The 21,979-nt window shown below is 44.2% G+C and overlaps 1 long non-coding RNA gene across 1 annotated transcript; it reads right to left on the reverse strand.

Moving 5' to 3' along the window:
- Positions 1–6,287: 6,287 nt before the first annotated feature.
- LOC125500765 lies at positions 6,288–16,475 on the reverse strand. The gene is made up of 3 exons (XR_007278226.1): positions 15,431–16,475; positions 6,738–6,874; positions 6,288–6,648 (listed from the first exon to the last, which is right to left on the reverse strand). It is a non-coding gene; the product is annotated as an uncharacterized LOC125500765 (long non-coding RNA).
- Between the last annotated feature and the right edge of the window lie 5,504 nt (positions 16,476–21,979).

Below are 21,979 nucleotides of genomic sequence, written 5' to 3' on the forward strand. Positions count from 1 at the left end.
AGTTTCCCCCGATTCCTTCACGAACAAAGTTCGCTCTTCTCGCGCTGGGTTCTCTTTTTCGTCGGAGATTTCGATCGGATTCGATATCGCGAGACGAGTTTTGGCGACCGACGTCTTTAACGAGAGGAGAAAGGAGAGGTACGGATCAGTCGCTCTGTCGAAAATTGATTGACGCAATTGAAGCTTCGTTCGAACCTGATCGCGACCGCGACTTTCGGCCTCGTTAGTCTCCGAAAGAAATATTCGAAAGCGACTGGAACGGTGGGGAAGAAAATTGTTTCCGATCGCGGGATGTCCGTACCGATTGGCGATACGCGATCGAGAACAAAGAAGCTGCCTGACCGCGGGCTGACCTCAGGGGTGCAGCTTTGAGCTTGATCCCGCTCGAGGGGGGACTCGGTGGTTGTTCGCTGTTTGGCCGGTCCGCATGTAAGGCGTATCGGTAAATCGACAATCATTATTCAAAAGTTCAATTAAAGTCTTTGCGGGACCTCTAATTCAGTCAGCGCTGCTAGTTATATCCTGATATCTTTGTATCAATGGCGGTGGCGGGCTTCCAGGTGGCCTCACGTTGGCAGGACTCCGTGGCGTACGGTACATCATCTCGACCGCGAGGCACGGAGCAGCAGTTCCAAACCTCGACGAAACTCGGGGGCAAACGGAGAGGGGGGGGGGACTGACAACCGGCGTGGGCGACGAGCTCAGTCGTATATCGATCTGAGATTCTTGCGCGAGGATTTTGTGCCCACAGTCAGTTCTGGTCTCGGGAAGTTTTCTTCTTCGGTTAACTGGGTGGTCCAGAACCCCCCGGTTCATCCGTTGAGGAGGATACACTCCGGCGATGAATCACGCGATGATTTATAATATTTATTTCATCTCCGCAACGTATCTCGCGGAGGCTTTCCTCTCGACGAATTAAAGGGTAAACGATTTATATGGAATATTTTTGCACGATCCGATTGATATCGTGTACGAGTACGTCTGAAAAAATACGTCTCGTCGGTTCGTCAGCTCTCACCGTTTCATCACGCGCGCACAAACGGTCGCTCTTTGAAGTACCTTTTCCAGTCGAAAAGTATCCGCCGCGCGTGAAGGAATTCCCTACGGTCGACGTCGAAGAATAAATCTGCGGCAGATGCTGGGCTTGGGAATTGTTGAAAATCGATCGAGTTCTCCAATCAGACGTAATTATCGAAAGTTCTCTCCCCGAACAATGACGACGCCGATTATATTGCTTCTGACGATACGTTCGTCCGTCTCTTCAAGATGGTCTGTAAAAAATCGACGAGGGGATACTCTCCCACCGTCGTTTGTCTCTGAGAACGGAACGGCGTCATTTAAAAACCTTGAACCAATTAGATCAATGCCATCGCGACACACCTTTGACAAAAGTTTACTACAATAACGGTCCCGGATCGCGGAGGGCAATTTCGAAAGAAGATTGATCAACCGGGCTAACGATTATGTGACATCCTGCAAAATTGTCAAACGATTATACCCACGAGAAACCGAGGATAATTGTCCGCTTCTTTCAAACCGACCCGAAGACGTATCACCTTCGATTGTTTTTGTCTTTTCTTTTTTTTTTTTTTTGTTCTTATCAAATCTCGCGAAGACTCGCGGAACGAAAACTCATTTTAGAAACCTACTCAGCACCGCAAATTAGTGGCAATAAAAAATAAACAGCTCCGTGAAGTTTATTGATTCAATTTTAAGCTCGGTGTATATTTATCGGAGAGAAACGTTGCGTTTTACAGGTCGAATTCGATTCGACCGAGGAATCGAAAACTGGAAGTCGGCGTGGAAGTACTTTGTGTACGTGATAAAGAAAAAAAAAAAAAAAACGAAACATGAAGATAATAAATTCTCCGAGTGGCAAAAAATTCGGGCATTTGGCTACCTGATCGTGTGGCCGGATGATCAGAGCGGCGACGGCGCGTACCCTAGCTGTGCCCGACCATTTCCCTGCGCAATTAATTAGGTACGCAGCTTCTTCTTTTGCGTAATTCAATCTAGTCCTGTAGGCGTACACCTTCGCGTGACTTCGAGAACTCCAAGTGACGAGCGAACCATCCGAAAATATAAATATATTGGGTTACACCATGCGAAATTTGATGACCGGATGCTAATCTCGCCTGCAGCGCTCCGTGCTACGAAATTCATTCGCATTTTAATACAACGAAAATCGAGCTGTAACGATCAATTTGCTTGGATTTCTTATTCCAGCTCTCTTTGCCTGCAGATATTACGCCGCCGCAGCCGCCGCCGCCGCCGGTGTTCTCTTCGATTTACTTCCTCTATTTTTTTTTTTTTTTTTTTTTTTTTTTTTTTCTTCAAATTTTGGAAATGCTCGTGCGAGCAGATTACGCGAGAATCGAACACGTGAACGAGGTCAGGTTTCGATACCTATACGTATAGGTATCGCTACGTCTGTGCAGTGAGGAGCATCTATATATAGGAGCACCTGGCAAAACGGTATTTATTGCCACTCACGACTTTTTATGAGTTCCTAATTTCTCAGCCTTTAACGGAGGAGACTAGTTGGGTCAACAGGATTTCATAGATCTCGCTAAATTGCGGCAATCCTTTTCAGAAAATTTTCTACAACCCAACGCTCCGTATAGAGAACCTGCGGCGCTCTAAGCTTTGGAAAGGTCCTACATGCGTCCCTGCGCCCTTTTTTTCTTACGTATTTCCTCGGCGATGTTATATACCTGGTCTTTCCTTTGGGGAAAAAAATTTAATCCTTTATACAAGGATACCTGAAATTTACAACCGTAATCGCAGCCTCCGGCTGTACGGCAAAAGTACCGGAAAAAAAAGTTCTTTATGTCATAGAGATGGAAACTGTGATGCGAATTTGCAGAACTTCGAGACAGGATGTCCCGATGATCCTCTCTCAATCTGGTTGCGAGATCTTTACTCAAATATCGCATACCGAGAGGTGCTAATTTTTTAGGATCAGCGTCGGGTACAGAAATGCCGAATAAATCTGCAAACGCGCTGCAACGACAATTTTTTATGACGTCGAGGCGGCTCCCGAGTCCTCCTAATTGACCGTGAATTTCAGAAGAACCACTCGATCCACGACGCGGCTTTTTAATTTCACTTTTCTTCTGCGCGACGAACAACGCCCGACCCAATCAGCGTCATTGGGATCTGTCAATATAACGACATAATTTTTTTTTCACCCGGATTCTTTTATTTTTATTCTTACGTTTCTGCTCCGAAATCTACCCCCCTCCCCCCCCCCCCCTTCGCCCTTCGCCCTTTTTTGAAATTTCTTTCAAATTCTACCTTCCCTCGCTTATTATCCCCCAAGGGACGCATCGGATTCGCGTAGCGCAGCGGCGGCTCTGAGGCACTGACAAAACCTGAAGAGATCGTTTTTGTGGCCCTTAGATCGTCGCGCGGGAATTCAATCGATAATTATTTAGACCGATCGCAAAATCACCAAAGGGTCTCTCATCTCCGACGGGCCCATCCCCGCGCCGCACGATATCTCGGAGAATTGCACTTGGAAAAAAAGTAGTTCAGAACTCCGAGGTATCGCTTCGCAAAATTTAAATGAAAATTCCACCGCTCGAGTCGAAAAACTGTCGAGTCGAAAGTGTGTAAGTTTTTCAATTTCAAAGAAAAAAAAAAAAAAAAGAAGCTGCGACTTTTCCCCACCTCCGACTGTGTTTGTCTACGGCGAGTACGGTGGATTCGGAAATATGTGTTTGGGAATAGATTTGACACGTTTTTCACTATTTTTTTTTTTCCGTTTTATACTCGGCATGGCGTGTGTGATATCAGTGTATCGTAGACATTACCGTGAAATGTAGCCTTCCGAATAGCCACGTCGACGTACGTACGTACGGGAATATCTCTGGGAATAAAAAGGAAAAGGATAGAAAAATCCCGGTAGGAAAATAGGACCGAAAGAAAGAATAAGCAAGAAAGACATACGTAGCGAACGGTGGGCTAATGATTCCGTCAATATCTTAAAACCCATCCCGTGTTATAGCGAGTGGTGGGCAGAGCACTCGCTAACGACTAAATTATACAGGAACGCGACCGAATCGGTGAACAATTTTAATGGCCTTAGGCTTAGAGAAAGAGGATAGGAAAAATAAAAAGAGGAGGAGGAGGAGGAGTGTGGGTACGGTGCAGGTACAAAATCTGATCGCGCGCGATGTTGAAGAAACTCGCTCCTCATCGCTACAGATTTCTTCAAAACCATTTTATACATCCGTACAAAATATATATATAAAATCGATGCGGGTTATACATTCGGAATTGTCCGACAGAGAAATCTGACATCGGCGTATCGCTTGGTATTGTATGTAGTCAGCATGCGCTACCGTAAGGCCCCCGATGCACGCTCGCCGACAAAGGATATATCCAAAACCGGGAACCAACAAACGGCGCCTATTCGACACGTTTTGGCGGTTTTAGGGACATCCATCTTTTGAAACAAAGAACGTCTCCTAGCTTTTTATTGCACTCGACTCATCCGGCTGTGTATTCCTGCCAAAAGAGCGGCTAACCGAAATTCTTAGACCGGATTTTAAGAAAAAAGCAAAAAATAAAAATATGACCAAAAAATTTCGCCCACGAAAGTATAGGGGGGGGGCCAGACGACGCTTATAAAAATTCTCCGGATCAAAAAATTGTTTCGACATTTGACGATTCATCGGCAAAAATTGCGAGGAGAAATAACAATCCTCGCTCAATGATTTTTGAGCGACGGGTAATTGTATGTAATTTTGGGTCGTCGGTCGTCATGCTTGATCGCTTTTTACTCGAGTAAATAATAAGCTTTATTCGTTCGCCGATGAGCATTATACCTACTACGGTATACTCTTCGTACTCATTCCGTCCGAGTTTCGTGAATTATTTGTACGTTTCGTTGAACGATAAAAGTTGCGTTCGTTACTGCGGAGTATACATCGCGATTTTATTACTATGACCAGCTGCAGATCGTACACAGTTCCCTGAGGAAATTTCGATCACCGGATCGGTCCAAATTTGTAGTTGCAAAATATTAAAATGAACGACGGAGTTTGAAAGTAGTCATATCATATCTCGAGTAAGGAGATCGGTAATGGTTGAATCGTTTGATCGATCGCATTTCGAGTTTAAGAATAATTAGGAAACGGAATGATGAATGAGATGTGAGAGCGGACGATGCAATGGCGGGAGCATCTCATTACGCGGACCACCGGGACAGATTAATAACCACTAATCGTAAATGAAGACAATAATAAATAATTAAGCCGCTGGTAGTTGTCTCTTTCTTGTTCTCTCTCTTTTTTTTCTCTTTCTCTTTCGCTCGTAGCGTTCTCCGAGTTCTCATTCCCCCGTCGTCGTTGTTCTTCTTTTATACAATATAAGTCTGGTTTCTTTCATTGCAATCTTCCTCCCCGGTTGAAATTACCTTCCGAGATGTCCTCGGGAGGTCTCGTGTCGCTTTAGTTAATTACTCGACATTATATTAATGGACGCAGCAAGCTGCAGCAATCCACCATTTATAGTTGTTCGGCAGGTGGAAGATTATCATCCCACGAACACCACCGCTGTATCCACATAATACATACCGACGTTTTTTAATATATTTATATTATTCACTACCGCGCAAGGATATCACTCTCGCGATTCAACGCTACAAATCATTCGACAAACGCGAAAATCAATTATTTCATCTACGAAGAAAATTCTTTCTACTTTGCAACCTTATTCTCCCACACTAAGAATTTATTCTTCAAAGTCTTCGAGACGATTCGCGTCTCTCGTATGTAGATGACAAAAAAAAAAAAAACAGACATCAATCGTCCTACTTCTGGACGCGTTCCATATTCCCCAAGTTTACCCGAAAAGACTCGGGACGTCGTAGGTTCTCCGTGGTTTTCAGGAGATAGTTTTACTCCCGCGGTGAGTCGCGCGGTAGAATTTCGAGGACCGCAGCTTCTTTATTTACATAATGGTCAGTCAAACAAACATTATTCAGGCGCACCCTTCCAATTACCGGAGGTGTCTCTCTTAAGACAGTCTAGCACACTCAGAAACTCCCAGACCTCTCCAGACGTAGGCGACCTTGTTCGAGAACCGGGGTGGTCCGCGGCTAACCCGTCTCAAAAACAAAGGCGAAAAAAAAAAAAAATTCATATATCAAACAACGAGAGACAAAAAAAAAACGGTAAAACCGTATCTCAAGTGACCGTTCGCTCGGACACATGTCGCTGAATTCGTCGTCGGGAAATCACGTAGGGAGGAAAAAAATGAGTTTCAACGATTTCCGGCGATATCCGAAAGAATTTATTTCTCTTCTCTCTTCGTTGCTCCGGGGGGGTGAAGACGTATTACACGGGGTTAATAAATACGACAAGCGGTGCGGGTGTCCGTTGCGGACGGGCCGCCCATGTAGAGTGGCGTGCGGCACGCCCGGAGTAACAATTTAATTACACCGTATATGCACGAGGCTTACCGCCAATGCTGCCGCACCGCTCGGCGGTGTAACGCCGGGCGATATGTGTAGCGCAACCACCCACGGCAAATTGATTCCGTTACGGAATTATAAGCTCGGACAGAGTTCGATTTATGAGCGGAGGTGCTCGCGTACGGTACAAGCGTTACGTGTACCGCGGTTACGAACCTCATAGGTACCTAAGTGAAAACAAAAATTGAAATAACGATAATAAATAAATGAAGAAATAATTATAAAATCTTTTATAAATAAAAAATGTACCACTCACCCGACCGTAGGCCCGGAGCACGGGGACCCCGAGGCTCGAAGTTGGCTCGGGGTTCGGCGGTAGCTGCATGGAAGCTACTCGACCGCGTGGCTCATTTGACCGGAATAATTACAGGCCTCAACTTCGTTCCGACTCTCCTGTATGATTGGATTATAAGAAACGCTATTTAGACGTCAAAATTCAACCGATCGGGTGCGGAGATAAGATTCGCTAAAGCGGACGCGCGATTCTTATCTCAAATCTCGTCTACGGAATTATAAAATTGCATTCGGATAGAATTTTTCTCAAATCCCAAGGATCTTCGAAATATCATTTCCAATGCGAGAAACTCGGTTCGAAAATTCTCTCTCCCTGCCTAAAATCTGAAATTCCAGCGTTTTTTTTTTCAACCGGTCTAATAATATAACCATTCGAGCAGCGTCGAGTACGAGCGACTTGAAACTGCAGTCGAGGTTCGGTATATTGTTCCAGAAGTCCGCCACCCATAACGTTTTTAGTCCTGGCATGGTATTCGGTCTATAGCCAACCCAGCAGCAGTCGCAGCGGCGGGCAGACGTTGTTGTCTTCAATTTCAGTACGTAGGATTGTGTTGCAGTCACGGAGTCGGGACGACTCGGCGCAGTAGGTTCAGGTCTCGCGTGCCCGGGAACAATGAGCGCGGTGGCCGTGCACGGGGCTACGGAACACGTGCGAGATGGTGCCCAAACGTCTTCACTTCACGGAACACGCATTTAGTTTATGGTTACGAGTTCCGGTTTCGCCAGTTTTTCGCTCAACCTTCGACGAGAAACCCCGTAGAAAGTGGAAGATGTGTGTTCTTCGTCATGAGTTTCCACCGCTGCAGAAATACCCCCGAGTAGTTCGGAATAGGCTTCCCTTGTGCTTTGACCCGGACCGAATCACTCTCGGGATCGGACTCGCCGTTCGCATAATGGAAGAGCGAGGAAAATGATCCCGTTTCGTTTTTGTATCCGATCCTAATCCGGGTATTAAGCGAAACCCGTTCACCGCAAGGGTGGCGAATAATGCGAGCGATCGGTATCTCGGATCGTTGTTGAACTCTTTGAAATAAGACGGACGTTTTGCGGGGCGCTCTACGGAGTAAATATTTTGCCTCGTTACACGAAGATTACGTGAACCGGTGGAATGAAAATGCGTTCTTCGGTTCGGGGGATTAAAAATTTTGCTCCCGCGTAAGCCGCGCGTGGCAGGTGCGGACGAGTCGCGTCCGCGTCTCATGCGGTCGAGAACTTTCGAAACGTTCGAAATTGGCAGAAATTGGAAAATCGCACGTAATTTTTCGGGACAGCCGGACCCGCTTTGCGCAAAGGGCTGGTCGTTGCTGTTTCGCTTGCCGGAGCGCGCGCGCGGTCTTTTCCATCCGGTCGAAGAAACGACTTACGCTAGACCGTAATTAGGACGAAATGGTTGGGCTGAATTTTTAATAAGCACCCAAAACCCACGGGGCTAATAGTCCACCTGAAACTGCAGAAGGAAGAAAAACAGAAATTATGTTATTATGCGCCATTATAAAGTTATACACGGATGACAGGAGACGGTATCTCGTGCGTCACGTGTGCGGATTGCTCCAGAGAAACCCAAGCCGCTTTGTTTTAGTTTAGGGTCTTCTCCATTTTCACGGATATTTGAAGGCTAATCCACCGTCTTCATTTTTAATTACCTTATACTCCTCGAATGCTTTCGAAAAACAATTATCGACGCGTTCGATCGTCGTCACTTTGCCATAATACCCGTGAGGAAACGACGAACTTTTCTGGGAGTTGACGTTCAACGGAATAGCAAAAATTTTTTCATACTTTCACGCAATTTATTTATTTTTTGTTTTTTCGTTTCTACCCGATCTTCATCTTTCGTTGAATGTTTATTCAGCGGTGGTAATGTCGGAGTTTTCGGAACGACGGAGCTGGATTTTTCTCTTTGGCGCACCCTCCCCCCCCCCGTGACATATGGTCGAGGAATTTGAAACCGAAACTAATTTTATTCTTTTCATTGTTTCGACCGAAAGATTGCAAAGTCTTCGCCGGTGGTCAAGTCGTGACCTCGCAGATTTAGGTACGCGGACCTGGAAAATCAGCCTTTATATATACGTATGCATGGGACACGGCGCGGTCGGAATTATTATAATGAGAAACCACCTCAGTTTCTAAAAAGTTCAAGATCAAAATTGGAATATAGAAGGAATTATGAGGTCCGTTTTTTTTCTGCCTATACATAATACCGGGGCGTTTTGAAAAACACTCCAATATATCTAGCTCGCGTTAAGCCTCCCGAAAAAAACTTTTTCTTCATTCCGACTAAAAGTCCCGAATTCTTAATTAATAGTCACGCCTAGTTCCCCGGGTTATATAATACGAATCTTTTAAACAGCCGAGAAAATCGTGAACGAGTGTCGTTGAATGGGTTGAAGGGAAATTACGTTGAAAAAAACTAACGCGCGGTCCAGGTTGAAACGAATTAAACGAAGCGTGAATATTGGATATATCTCGGTGAAATGGCTACCGCCCATCGAGAATTCGAACTACCCTCCCGCCAGACTTGGGGCTAAAAATTAAAGTCAAACCCAACGCCGTACGTAGGCGCGCTCCGTCCTTTTTTTTTCCTCGCATCCGTGTTGTGAGTTTGTAGTATTTCTGTGGAAGGATACGCGTTATACAGATGTAGCCACCGGTACGAAACGTGGCGATGAAATCTGACGGTAGATAACTCTTTCCCCATAAATTGGATTTCTTCGGGCGGTTAATGAAAGTCAGTTAAGAATCAACGCGGCTCCGAGAAGATACCCCCCCCCCCCCCCCCTCCCCCTGTCACAACAGCGTTCGTAACGCGGGGCCTCTCCCGCTACTCGGTCCGCGCGGAACTGTATCGTCGTCGTCCTTTCGTGATTCTTAATTTGTATATATTCGAGTAAATAATGTAAATGTGTGTATACATTTGTGGTGGGAAGAGCGTACGGCCTGAGGAGGGTGGTATCGGCGTCACACGTGCATTCTCGGCTTCCAATTATTTCATGGAAACCCTATATCCTTTAAATTTAATAGCTAGGTATAAAACTAATAGGCCGTGTAACGAAACGCGCGCCGAAAATGATCCAGGAAATTTTATTATTTTCTCTTTTCGTTTGATTTTTTTTCTCATTTTTTTGTTCTCAAATTCAAACCGACACGTCGAACGAGTTCTTAAATTTTCTTCAAGTTGAATATTAATTACTGCTTAACACTCGAAATGACGCCGTTTTTTATACGGACAAAACTGTTTTACAAAAACGGGCGCCGCCGTGGAAAATCGCCTCGATGTCATTCAATCGCCTCACTTAATAATTATTACCCTACGTATACCTGCTTTCTATTTTTTTGTTTTTCACCACCGCCCTTTATTTTTTAAAACCCGTACGAGCATCCTTTGAATGTTTTTACACTCCTTCCCTCAATTCTTTCTTTTCCATTACCTCACCAGCTCGCATTCTCCCCACACACGCTATGCGTATAACACAAAGGTATCTGTGTCCGAGAAACAGCGCATATCATACGTATATGTGTATGTATATACGAACATCTAAGAAACAGGTTGTAAGCGACACTTTTAGAAACAAGTGTTTAATTCACGCGAGATTTTACGAGCTTTCGACCTTACCACGACTGTTTTTTGAAATAAAATAAATAACCTGACTCAAAAGAACGAAAATCCAACCACCTCGAACGGCGCAATTATCCGGTCGACTCGCGTTCTATCGCGAAAAAATTTGAGAAATGTTAGAAAATTGATTTTTTTAGTGTCTCTCTGAAAATCGCTGAATAAATTTCGAGTAGACGCGTAACGGTTCGATTTTTCAGCCGATTATTACCGATCGTCAAAAACGGCGGATTGAATCGATTACGCGTATAGGTATACACGCATCGAGAATTTATACGGCGAGTGTGTAAGAACGTGCGATAATCGTCACTCGTTCATTAATTCAACTTTTATATTATATATCGCTTAATCTCGATTATCGGACGGTGGAATGTGTACAGATATTGGTATCACGTATATCGTTTTCCACACCGGTATACGGGAGAAAACTTCAGTGTGGTGCAGCGGCGAGCTATAAAATGATGATTATAATTTGATTCGGCTCCGTTAAATACGTTATACTATACGACGGGTATTAACCCTCGCGCAGAATCGGTTACCAGTTTCCCAAGTACATCTTTAACTCGGTTGTCTTCTGTCGTGAATTTATGTACGCTTCGCGTTACCAACTTATTCAGTTTACGCGTGCAGCGAACGGCAACAGAAGTTCTCGCTCTGCCGTTGCATATACGTAACACGTACAGGTATATGTATACGTACAGGTACGTACGTACCTTAACTCATGTACGCGGTGCATCGCAACGCGAATATGCCAGCGAACACGAGTGTGTTTTAATTTCCGAATACACGAGTCTCGCCTATCTCTTTACGATCGTCGTCGTCGCATACGTAAAACGCGCGTGCAGCGAAATCATATCTGTTGTCGAGCATCTGACATCCGTTATCGAATACTTACATTCATTGTACGTACAAATACGACCGGACACACCCGCTCCAAGGTACAATTTCATCGGGAAAAATCACGCATTTTTCAATGACTGCAGAAACGCCGGGTAGAAAATATATTTCGACTGTAGAAAGAAAGGTCTTGTTATGATACGGCGTCGCCCGACGCAGGGAGGGTGAGCAACGACTTTGAACAGAGGTGAACTAATTTGCGCGTCGACGCTGCCCGTTCCGTGCGGTACATACGAATGTAAACGTTATTGCGAGCCGATTCTTCAGTTCTCCTTCAGAATCAGAAGGCAGTGGATCGCGTCGGGTCTAAATTACGGTAAGAGTGGAATTATAACTGCGTAGTTTTTCTTGCATTTCGAGTCAGCGAAAAGCTTCGAGGCAGGTGGAAACGGCTTCAAGCATTCAATCGACGCTTGGGGAGCACAGCGTGTCACTCAGGTACGTTTTACTTCGAAAAAAATTGATAGGGTGTTGGGGGAAAAAATGTTTTTCGAAAATTGTGAGACATTTTTTGCCCTCTTTTTCCAACTATAACAATAAGAGCGTTAAGTGGGTCAAGCGAGCTGCAGCTCTGCGGTGGGTATAATAACACGAGGATATTTTATACGCACTACGAATGATATAAAAGCCGTTGGGCTGAAACTCCCTGCACGTTACGTGCGACTGAAATTTCATTTTTAGTGCAGCGTTATATCGTGTGTAGATGAAGACGTTAGTACCGCGACTAAAGAATATCTCATAAAAATATGTTTTCATTTAATTAACACATCGAAGTTTTTAACCCTGTGCTATTCTAGCTGTTCGGTTCGCATTGAAATTTACTTTTTATTGCTCAGATATCGCGTGGCTTTACTGCGTCGGAGGTATAGGTGTTAATATTCTTAGCACGCAAGGTGATGTTACAAACAGCTCCTGGGGCAATAATTTATTCGTTGTAAATTACGGAATCGAACTTAACCGACGTTACTTACGTTCGATCTTTCGGTACACAAATTCATCGACCTATCGACTTATTATTCTGCATTACCTGCGATTTATTAAAATGCGTATCGCAACAGCTCCAAACGATCATAAATCATCGAACGTAACACAAAAATTTTTTCGAAATCGTGACAAGCGAGGTTGTCAAAATAGACGTGTCCTGATAAATTGTTGACTATCCGTAGCGTTTGAGGTCACCTTGAAATGAAGCCGATTATGATAAATTACATTATGATAAAATATTGAAAAAACACGCGTATGGTGTGTACAATCCATAGGCAAAAAAAATGGCACAACGTGTGCAAATAAAGTCGAAATTCTCAGAGATCTGTCACTGCGGTCCTCGTCAAATTTATTCTGGACTCTCCGCAAGCTGAAGTTCAATACCAAATAGACGTTCCATCGGGTAGGCGAGTGTATGCTTTTGGCGAGGAGGTCGACACGCGAATGAATTCTTTTTTTTCTTTTTTTTCTATTTCTAATTTTTTTTTCGGATACATCAAAACAACCAAAGCTTCGATCGACTGTTTTACCAGGTGCAAATCGTTCTGAGAATTTCGATGAATTCACAGATAACGTAATTTTGAAAAACTAGAGCTGTAACAAGAAGAAAAAAAAAGAAAGGAAATGGAATGAGTCGATGGTAGATAATACCTATGAGCTTACGCGGGCAATACGTTATTTTCCGGATGAAAGGGAAAAGGGACTTTCGACATGTTTCCAAACCATTTCGCACGATAATTGCCGGTCAGTTGTGATAATTGTAGGTAACCGAGGAGAGTGAATAATAATAATAATTATATCCTCGTCGATGAACCTTTATTTGCACAGCGCCTTTCCATTCTGCTTGATCATTTTTCCCGGTAGTATTTATATAGCGTGTGTGCGTGTGTGTAATTCATTTATAAATATGATCATCGTCTCATTTGCTTCTGGAAAATCTGATGGATAATTCTCGCACTTAGAGATAAAGATTGTGCAGCAGAAGGTCGGCACGTGTTACCCATGACTGTACGGATATAGCTGTAATTCTATGTAATCACAATTATATCGCATGTATGAGTTTAATTGCGATAGAAACGTATACATATAATAAACTCTTCGAATTCTATTACATAACGATCATCGCTCCAATGTAAACGTATTTCGAAATTCTCCACGATGTTTAAACGCGCCTTTCAAACCGTTTCTATACTTGCAGGCAAAAGTCGCGTACGTGACTCGGAATTTGTTATTTTCCGAATAGAAATTATTCAAACTCATGTGACACGGAGTCGCCTTTGAAAACCCAGCGAGAAAATACTGAACAGGTTTGAAATCTATTCGTCTGTTGATTTTTCTTTTTTCCTTCAACATTTTCCTCGCGGTAATTTTTCGAGCGTTCCGACGCCAAGGCGTTCAATTTTTCGCGAACAATTTTTGGACGAATTTTAATTTCGCTCGTCACATCGAGGACTAATTAGCCGCAGCAGCTGAAATCGACACCATACGTTTTTATTTAAGGGCACAACGCGAGCGCATCGTATGCACCTAACCGTGTGCACGGTACATAAGCTCGAGATGAAACCAAATTAATATCAAGTTATACACGAAAATTATACACTTTTTAGTCATGCTATGGGGGGCAACGTACAATTACAAGATACGAAATGGAATTTCAATCCTCAAAAGATGTAATTTCCAAGCGCGTGTGGTCCCACGGATCTGCACTCTCAGCTAGTTGGTTTTTTAAAAATTTTTATAACAACTTCATACCGGTTCCGAAGACAGTTTTTCTTCACCCATATTTATTAAAACTTCTTTCTCCTCGACGTAAAATGAATATCTATTCCCCGTTCATTGTCTCATAAATTGAGGTAATTAATTCAATAAATTACGTCGCACATTTTGAATTTGATCGAGGAGAAAAAATTCGGTGATATTCGTTAATTTTTTTCATTCTCAAATTTATCCGAGTTGAGGAATGATGTAAAATCTGTTGACGATTCTCAGTCTCGATTCCCGCTAAATAATTTCAGAGACCCTCGAAGAAGCAGTTGTTTATACTCGTCGAAGCTAATCGCGCTGAGTTTTATTTTTACCAAAGATATAATCACAACGAAACCCTCGGGCGAAATTCGTGGTCAAACCAGATTCGTATCTCCCACTGTATGTACGTTCACAATAATCACGGATTCTGGTGAATTCTACTTAAATTCTTCGCGATAGTACCTACCGCGAGGCAATTGCAACTTCTGCCGCACCGCGCACACACCGTCGACCCCCGCGCGCGCGAGGAACGGATATTATCCTCGGATAACGAAAACGCGCGTGCGGAGCATAGAAAATGCGGAGAAATTTTATACGCGTCGAGCGAACGAATGAAAATGGTGAATTTTCCAAACGTTTTTAGACGTCTTTAGTTCCGCTATGTGAATATTTGTATCTGTCAATTATTGAGCAACCGGTAATAACTACTAATAACGTTATTTATGGCTCATATACCGCGTGCCCTCGGGCCCGCCATAATTCTAGTCACCTATTGATTCTAAGCCAACTAATAACATCATTTCTAAAACAGCCTCCGAACCAATCGAGCCCACCCAAGAGGAAACCGAGCCGCGAGGAAAAAGTCAAAAATCACTCCGCGCCAAAGATGTTCCGGCGAACGTGAGTCGAAAGTTTTCCAATTATTTTGTTTTTGAGAAAAATTTTAACTACACGATTCGAAAAGCGTAAAAATCCGAATAAAATTCCCGCGCAGCTTTTCGATCCCGGTTTTTTTTACACGACGGTGTAAACAAACTGGATCCTTCGTGTATACAGGAGAGTACGTTACATCCGGCGTGATGATTATAATTTGTCGAAAATCACGGGTAACGTAGGCATTGATTAAGGTTGAAGATTAAACAATCTAGGGCCCCCCGTGCTCGCCGAACTTCTGGGCGGGCAATTTCTAGAGCTATCCTTTTTCGAAAAGATCGGCAGCGGAGCGGGAACACCGTTGAGGCTTGTGGCGTACACATCTTTGATGCGACGTGCCCCGCGTCTATGAGCAAAAGCGCGCCCGGCTTGCGTTCTTCGCAGGACACACGATCGCCCCTAGGGCGTCCCGCAGCCAAAATTAAGCAGTTATACGAGCCAAGCTAATAACATATTTAGGACAGGGGGGTTAACCTCCTCACCCTTCGTTTCGTCCGGAGGGATACGCGCGCGATCCCAGCAGCGGCGACCGCCCAGGCTGTGGCGCACGCTCCTGACCAACGAGATCTTTCGCTGCGGGTCCTCGGCGTCGTCCTCTCGTGAGAATACGAAACCTCGACTCTCGGCAGCCCTCGGAAAAAAACCTCCACGCTACGATGAGGGCTTCTCTTCGAGAGACAAAGAAAAAACAAATTAAAATAACGGCACGCGTGTCGACGAAAAGCAGAAACGTCAATGGGGAGAATTTTCACGGACAACGGAGGCCGGGACTCGTATACAAGGGACAACGGTAAGGATTTCTATTTCGCTTTGTCGGTTTGAAAGTGAGGGCGATTTTCCGGACCACCCTAAAAATAAGGGACCCGACCGACGGACGCTGTACGCGATCCTTGTGAAATTTTGCAACGTGCCCTTTTCGTCTACTCCTTAAATAGGTTGTGGGTAAAAAAAATTTATTTTTCCTAATAAAACGAAGTCGGACGTGGAAGAGGATGTGTTGTTGCGGCAGAATGTAGGAGGTCTACATCGGGGTTTATATCCAGAGGAACATCCTCCCACAAGTCAGATCGCGATTTATTTTGCCATAAAGGCGGATTACGGCTGAGAGCCGATCTCAGTTCGCCCTTTTCCATTGTGGTTTAAGGTGGTTCGTAGCGCGAGGGAGGAACTGAGAAACTTGCTCGTTCGTAGCTAAGGGCATGTAAGAGGAGGTGTCGAATAAATTGAGGTCGCGTGGGGCGGACGTCTGCCACGGTGGCCGACCGTACTGACGCTCGTCTCTTTATTTTCTACCCCCGGGGAATTACCGAAGAAGAACGGGATCGACGGATGTACACACGGGACGCACCTTTCGGTTTCAAAACTTACTCCTATATGGAAGGGCTCGAGGCGGTTCCACCTCTCGAAGGGCACGCGGCTCTCGACTCGCATTAATTCGCTTTTCCCTCCGGTAATCAGTTCCGAACCCGGTATAAAAGCTCACCCTCTCGCGCCACTAATTATCCAACGTAATTATCTGGAAACCGAAATAAAAATTAGTTTCCCACCGATTGTATGGAAGAAAAAAAAAAAACAACAACAACGAAAAATTGACACCGACCACGTTACGTAGAACCTTAAAAAATATCGCAAATCACGGATCACGCGTGTCGATCAATTATTGGGCAATCGGAGGTCATCGGAATATCGAACGTTCAATTTTCGTTATCTTCCGAACATGGTCTCAGTCTCATCCTGTGCGGTCGACTAATGGCTACTACCTGAAATATATTATTAGCCAGGGGCTCAGCGGATCCGTATTGAACGGACAAAGATCAGTGCTATCGATTCCTTCGCTGCGGTGTAGTTTATAATAGATGCATAAACGCCGGATGAATACGGCTACCTCTCTAATTAATTTCTCGTATAATCCGTTAAAGCGATATCCGCGCAGCCCTTCTGAAATCGATATCGCGATCGAACTCCTAATTGAAACCCTTCCGCATCCGACTCGCCACCACCGGTCCACAAACTTCTGTTCCCACGCAAATCGGGAGTAGTGGGTACATATAACGATCGGCCGATCGATCGCTCTCAATCAATTTATAAATTGAATTGGTAATAATGCAGAGAAAAAAAAAAAAAAAAAAGATCCAGCATTGATCAAAACGATGCCCCTATAAATCGGCCTCCTCGTCACGTGTCCAAGGGTAGTTTCGGGTCGATGAAAACCCCCTCGAGATGAGAGAATAAAATATAGACGAGTGGGAACTCGGAGATGAGTATTGAATGTCAATCGGCAAAGAAATAGATTTGTAAAGAATTGTTCGAACCGGCGTCGTAGAATAACCTTGCGTATAGCCGTGAAACCTTATAGGGGTATTTGAACCCCGCGGATGACAAGTTCCAGAGAAGAATTTAAAAGCCTACCTGATGCGAGGAATCGATTTCCGCAGTTCAATAGAAAACCTTCCACATAACTTCTTTGCGTACAGTGTATTCCATAAAAACGCTCGAAAGGGTTGGCGTTTTAATGGGATCATCGGATGCACGGGTAATTGAACGGATGCTACGCTTTGGTTTTCTGCAAGCTATTTAAAGTATCCCACACATCTATACGTATGCGAAGATAAAGGATATCCTTTGAAGAAAATTGTTTTTCATCTGTTCTTTTGTAAAAGTTTTTAATGCACCTGCCCCCTGATGTATTCCGTATCAGCTATTATGCGTTTAACTAGGTGTAGGTAGAATGAAAAACTATTTAATCGATGTTCGTCAGAAGACCGAGACATTTTAATGAGGTCAAACTTTTAATGGGTATCATTAGAATAAGATCGCGCGCGCAGCTTCGTTACCAAGTAACCGAGAGAAGATCGTTAATTATATTTCTCATCCCCTCCCCCCCCCCCCCCCCCCCCCCCCACTATTCCTCTCGAAATATCCCTGGGGTTAATTAAGTGCTCGAAATTTAATGTTGAAATGCGTGGGTATCTCTGATTTTATTCCATCTTTTTTTCTCACCGATCTTTTTTATTTTTTTATTTTTTTATTTCTTATTCTTTCGAAAATTCGACGAACGTCGCACGGAATCATTATACATTCGTTTCACGTGTGCTCTCTTCGCCACCGTAAATAGTCCAATTAATTAGTACAAGTATATTTCTTGTGACGGTACACGTATTCGTGTTCTACCTACGACTTTGGATAATCAGCCGCGACTCCTAACTTTTCACAGATTATTTTTTTCCCTTCTATTTTGTTTTCGGTCAGCTTCACTAAGTACGTATCTAACGTGCTCGATCTATGACTGAGTTAATTTAGATGACAGCGGTACGTCAGGGTGCCATAACTCTTTGAATTCGGTAAAACCGGAAAGTATCAGCTTCACGCTTCTATACAACCGTTTATTATCCGTTACCATATACGCAGCTGCAGTCCGCGTTTACCGATAATAAATAATTTTTAACAACTCTATTCGTTGTCTTAAATTTCATACGGTGGACGGTTATTATCTCGCAGATAATCGCGTTTTCCCATATTCCTCTGCATACTCGAGGAACGAATCGAGCAGCGATTTGATCCCAGAATTATAACCCCGTCCCCCTTATCTCCGTTTCCCACCCCTAGTTTCTGAAGTTGAAAGAACAAAAAAAAAAAAAGGTCAGACAAGGAAACAGAAAAATTCGGTCCTCGAACGGTTAGGTATTTGGGGAATGTTTAGGGGCGGGTTGTCGACGGCATTTTTTCCCTCTTTTCTCCTCCTCTTTGTTCAACCCTTCCACACCCCGTACGGGAGAATCGTTGAGAATCACTGGACTATTAAATAATATTACACAGGTCGGCCGCGACCTGTGTGGTCCAGGGCATCTCGTTCGAGAACTCTGTCGAGGATATACAGTCCCGAGTCTTGTACCCGGCAGCGCCTCCAGGGGCAGACCGAAAACCACCCGGGCGTTACGGTTACACCTGTTCCGCCGTTCGTCCCGTAGTTTTCGATCCAACCCCGTGCCATGACCGATAAAGAGAGATGCGTATCCCCGGGTAGAGTTCAGTCGTTCGTAAAGGACTGACACCTGGTCGGAATGCACCCCGGAACGCTATCGGTTGAACGTCCGACGACTGTAGCCGCCGCGCTAGGGGACTCGAATACAATACGTTCCACCGCTACTTTTCAGCCGATCCGAAGAATTCGTCACTTCTTCGACTCTTGGAAGTTGATTCGATACGAATTTCATCCCGCGTGTCTAATAATGAAGGGACTCGTATCTATTTTATTGTGAAATTCAGACCCGATCGAACACGACGGAACTTTGACGAGGGTAACTTCTTACGAGCTATACGAACGGAAGATTCATGGTGAAAATGACGCGATTTTTTTTTTGTTTCGATGACCTCAGATTTCTTCTGTCAAGAATCAGTTGTCGATGCTATGAGATAAAAAGCGAGAACTCGATTCTTCCGTGGCGATTTCGATAGACAGCGACAGAGTCTCGAGTATCGCGATTGCAATTTGTAATGATTCCGAACCTCTGAGAAAATACTTGGCCTCGAGAGATGCGTTCGCACGGGATGATTATATCCCGATGCAGGTTACGCGGTAGTCATATTAGCGAGGATCTCTTTAACTGCTGTTTTACAAAGCTGTAACAGCAGCGGCACCGGCACCGGCAGCACAGGAGCAGTTAATATAAACTTGGAATGGACGCCCTTTGAGATGACTACTCCCCGGTAGTCATCAATAGCCGCGAGCACCGGTGAGTAACGTGCTCGTACCTTGATGTGGTTCGAAGAAAGACGACAAACGAAGAGAAGGATATCCGAGAATGAGACGAAAAAGGATAACAATAACAACAATAACAATAATAATGAAAATAACAATGATAAGAAGAAGTCGAAGACTCATAAATATAAATCATAGAATCGCTTTGGCGTTCGATACGTTTCGTGTCGATAGCGAACGTCGACGACCAGGAACGCGCGCGCGACGCCCCGACGAGCGAAGATCTCCGAGTTCGCGAAGTTAAAGTCGACGCTGCTCGCGCAAAGACCGGATTCGACCCTGGGAAACAGCTGTCCGTACGCCCGGTCGAACCGGCTCACAATGCCACCAAATTTGGTCCCGCCAATGCTGGATATCATACATACAGATTGCTCGATTCGATTCTCTACTTCGGCTGTCGCGTTTTTTTCCCAAATCTTTCTCATGCCCCGTGAGCGCGGCTCTCTCGACTCGGTGTACACTCGTACCCTGTACGGGGACGCGCACGAATATCGAGCGGCTCGCACACGCGGAGCTGAGGTGAACGCGTTTTTTTATAAAAGTAAAATAAAGAATTTGGTTTCAGTTTTATCATCCTCGTCGTCGTCGGCGAAATATTTCATTTCACAAGGGTGGCGGTATAATATCGGCGCGAGAAGAGTCTGGCCACCGTGAAGTAGGCGGTGTATAATCGCTTAGAAAACGGACCTGGTTCCCATAAATATTCATAGCTCAATGTATAAAAATGAAGGTTCGCATTAAAATTAGGGCGAAAGGATTAGGGCGAGCGGGAATTGGTTTTATTATTTTTATTCATCACCGTCTTAGAAGGTGGATATAATTAGTTTCCGAGCGCCGCGCAACTGGATTAATTCCTAAACTAATATAAAATTCGATTCAGGTTTTTAAATTAGCGCAACCTTTAAAACGGAGGGAGGAGGGGGGGGGGGGAACCTTCGGTAACCTTGAATAGAGCGAACCAATCAAAAGATTGGTCACGCTCGATGCTCGATTAATAATAAAACCGGCGAATGAAACGATCGACTGTAAAACTACGATGTGACGGTTATTTTTAATTGATTGTATTTTTGCTTTTTTCTATTTTTCACACCTCCTACCCGGTGCCTCTCGCGTCGCAGATCATATTTTACACCCCTACGGGGGATGAGTCGAAGGAATCTTTTTTCAAACCACCCAGATAAACCCCTAAGGCAGAACTCCGGACCTCACGCAACACGTAACGAAATGATCACGAGCGATGCCCCATGGCTGTCGTATATAAATACTGTGGCTGCGCGTCGGAGCAACAAAATTAAAGAAGAATAAAAAAAAAAAAAAATGAAAAAAAAAAAGAAAAAAATTCCGATCTTACGATAAATTTTCTAGAATATTATGTAAAATACTTCAAACGCTGTGAATCGGGGCGCACGAGATTTTTCTCTGCTAAATTATCCGATGTGCACATAATTCACAAATCTACGGTGTTTTTTGTTACGCGTGTGAATCGGACAGCGGACATAATTGCGTTTCCGTTTGACAGGGCGTTTATAGTGTTGAGAAAATGATCGTTCTTGATAGTGAGCGTTTAGTATGTTCAGAATCTGGACTCTCGGCTTACCGCGGTAGTATTATAAAGAGCGGGACATCAGAGAGCGTTCTTGACGCTCCAAATGTTTTCAGGCAATTATAGTCGCTATCGCGATGCCAATCTTAGCCCATAAAAATGTCTCGCGGTATTTCGATGGCAATTTTTCGGTGGCGCAGCACCCTCTTTCATCCTTTTCATTTGTTTCTTTTTATTTTCAACGAAAAAAAAAAACGGAGCGAAAAAATTTTTTTATAAAGAAAATAAAATAAATATAATCACAGGTTCTCAGCGTAAATTGCCGGCGTACCCGCGTAAAGGATTATAACTTTTCAGGTATATATTGTATATCAACACCGTGAATCCTGCGAAAAGGATCACCCCCTAGATTTATGATTCAAATTCACGATATCAGCCGAGATCCGCGGATTCTCCTAGTTATCCCCCATACAGTTTACTCATCTCCTTTTTTTTTCACGCCCAATCGACGTACAAAGCATTCCTCCTTCCCCCCTCGGATTGATTGGTTTTCGTGTCCGGAATATTTTCGTACACATTAGATATCACATACGCCATTTTTGGACAACAGATGAATTTTTCAGACGTCTGATATTCCTCGACGTCGGATCCGGTCTGATAATTTATCAGCTCTCGCGCTCTTGCGAAATCTTTTTTTTTTTCGTTGCTCGCAGCTCGGAATCGAACAAA

This window comes from Athalia rosae, chromosome 4 (assembly GCF_917208135.1).
Source record: "Athalia rosae chromosome 4, iyAthRosa1.1, whole genome shotgun sequence".
Classification (NCBI taxonomy): domain Eukaryota; kingdom Metazoa; phylum Arthropoda; class Insecta; order Hymenoptera; family Athaliidae; genus Athalia; species Athalia rosae.